Below are 2,779 nucleotides of genomic sequence, written 5' to 3'. Positions count from 1 at the left end.
TTTTGTAGTATTTGGCTTAATTTGAGAAGAGAGTGTAGTCCTGTACACTTCAGAATTCATTGTGCTATTTGTATTAGCAGTCACATCATCAATAAACACTAGTGCCCTGATCCCATTGGCAGCCGTGCATGCCAATGCCATAGCGCTGTCTCCATGTCTGGCAGATGATGCGGTATGCTTCAGATAATGAGCCGTTCCTTTCCTTTTCCATATTTTTCTCCTCCAGTCATTCTAGTACAAGTTAATCTTGGTTTGAACTGTCCAAGATTATGTATTTATTTATTTGGATGTCTTCTAACAAAGTCTAATCTGGCCTTGCTGCTCTTGAGTACAATCTGTATTTACAGTCAAGGCATCTCCTGAGACTTTGACAATGATAACGTCTTCAAGAGCAATGAGTAATGTTTGGGCGTGGTGAACCTGTGAGCAGTTTGGCAAGGAAATAGATGCCGCTTTATGGAGGGAATTGTGATGCTCTGGAACCCGAAGGCATGGATATGAAGCTGGAAACTGTTGCAATGTCGAATGACAAGAAGGGCAGGTTGGAGTTTTGATGCAATGAACAGAAGCTTGCTACGAGGCTATTTAAAATCGCTTCTTGGGAGATGCTGATAAGTTCTGCGATGCTGGGGTTTAGATCTCGAACGTCGTGGCTGAAAATGAAGGAAAGGGGTTTGGAGCTGCCTCTGCGTGGGGAACCAAGGCTCTGAATGTCTGGAGGGAGAGATGAGACAGGAAGTCGGCAATGGAATTGAAGTGGCCTGGAATGTGTTCCGCTCTGAATAGGAACTGATGGGTGACTGATACTGATGTTGATAATGTCGACTACAGCGAATTTGTCGGACCAAATGAGGATAGATTTTTTTTGACCATTCGTGGCCCCACAGTAAGGCTGCGATGAGTACCGGGTAAATTTCGTAAACGGCTGATGAAGGCAGGAACTGATCGTGGATATATTTACGGAACTCGGGTGGCCAAGCTGAAGAGAACCACCCTCGGCCATAATAGCCCCCAAAGCCGGCAGAAGGGGCGGCATCTGTGAAGAGCTGAACACCATCGGGGTGGGACAGCCGATCATTGTAGAAGAAGGTGATGCCGTTCCAGTTGGCGAGCAGAAGTTGCCAGAGACGCAGTTCGGCCCTGGAAGAGCTGTCCAGCGTGATGGAGTCGAGGAGTGACGGTTTAGATGCAGCGAGTGAAAGCAAGTGAGAGATGAAGGAGCGGCCTTGAGGGATGATGCGTAGAGCGAAGTTTAAGTGTCCCAACAGGGAGAGCAGCTGTCATTTAGAGCAAGTGGGAGCAAGGAGAAAGCTTTGGAGGAGAAGGGTGATGTGATTGAGCTTTTCGGTGGGCAGGGAGGCCTGGAAACGTTCACTGTCGAGGGTTATCCCGAGGAACTCCAGGGATGTCGAAGGTCCCTCTGTTTTCTCTTCCGACAAAGGAAGGCCAAGTTCGGAGAAGACTAACCTCAGAGTGGATAACCCGTGAGCTGGTGGTGACGTGTGAGGGGAGATGAATAGGAAGTGTTCGAGGAGGTGAACCAAAAAAGGCAGCATATGGTTGTTAGAGAGGATCCAACATAGAGCTTCGGAGAGTGAATCAAACAGCTTGGGGCTGCTTTTGCAACCGAAGGTCAGTCTGACGGCGAAATAGTAGGTATCCCTCCACTTGACTCCGAACAGGTGCCAGAAGTCAGGGTGAATCGGCAAGACCTTGAAGGCCCTTGTGATGTCAGCTTTAGAGAGCCATGCGCCTCTGCCGGCGAGTTTAATGAGAGAGATGGCATGGTTCACTGTTGAGTACTTGAGAGAGTAGTCGTCGCTGGGAATGAGGCTATTTATGCTTGGAATCTGACTGCTATGGGAAGCAGAAAGATCGATGATTATGCGATTTTTTCCTGAATATTTCCTGGTGGCGATGCCCAGAGGGTTGATGCAAAAGAGAGGGAAGGGAGGTTCGGGGAAGGGTCCGATCATGAAACCCTCCCTGACTTCCTTGGCGAGCAGGCTGTCGACGGTTTCTGGGTCTTTGAGTGCTGACTGCAGGTTATTGCAAGTGCAAGAAACCAAAGGCTGGGCGATGATCCCTGGGTGGAAGCCCTCCGAGAAACCTTTTATTAAGAAGTTGACGAAGTCTGGGTTAGGGTGATTTTGTAAGGCGACTTTTAGTGCTGGAATGTGGTTGGGTGTGGAGGCTGACGGAGCTAGCCATGGCTTGGTGGGGTTGTGGGGGCATGCGGGGCGGGAATGGTTACCGCCGCAAAAGGAGCAGCAGTGAAGATAGCGGCGTTGAGACAAGGAACAGCTGGAGTCGTTGAAGTTATTGCAAATGGTACGGCCTCCAAGGTGCTTGATGGGCCTGCCCCGCCTGTCTGAATCGTGAGGCAAAGGCATGCTGGGGGTGAAGATTGTGGGTTTAGAAGGTTCTGGTACGGGATCTGGGGTCAAGCGGGAGGGAACGGAAGGACGGCACAAGGGCTGCGAATCTTTTGGGCTGGGACTATGCAGGCGGAAGCGGGATGTGGCGGGGCGCCGCACAACTTGCAGGAGATGGAAGAACGGGCAGTGAAGACGTGGCAGTAGATTTCCTGATCGAGACTGCCCCAGAAGGTGTCTTGGTTAAATTGCTGAAGGCGAGCAGCTGCCTGAGAAGCTCTCTGTATAACGAGAAGGCTAGAGCAATCTCGACCGGGGTGAGCTCTTTCGACTGAGAAGGGGCTGCACCATGTATAATAATGGGACCATCGTGGCCATCTAGCACCCTAGGAAGAGTAGGTTGC

The 2,779-nt window shown here is 50.4% G+C and overlaps 1 pseudogene; it reads right to left on the bottom strand.

Annotated features, from left to right (window-relative positions):
• Positions 1 to 633: 633 nt before the first annotated feature.
• Positions 634 to 2,393, bottom strand: LOC147322538 (uncharacterized; annotated as a pseudogene).
• Between the last annotated feature and the right edge of the window lie 386 nt (positions 2,394 to 2,779).

Source organism: Aulonocara sp. 'chitande type north' Nkhata Bay, linkage group LG9 (assembly GCF_057382095.1).
Source record: "Aulonocara sp. 'chitande type north' Nkhata Bay isolate Kocher_YH1m ecotype deep benthic linkage group LG9, A_spYH_male_GT1.1, whole genome shotgun sequence".
Classification (NCBI taxonomy): domain Eukaryota; kingdom Metazoa; phylum Chordata; class Actinopteri; order Cichliformes; family Cichlidae; genus Aulonocara; species Aulonocara sp. 'chitande type north' Nkhata Bay.
The sequence above is the reverse complement of the archived record's forward strand: the minus strand, read 5'-3'. Positions and strand labels throughout refer to the sequence as shown.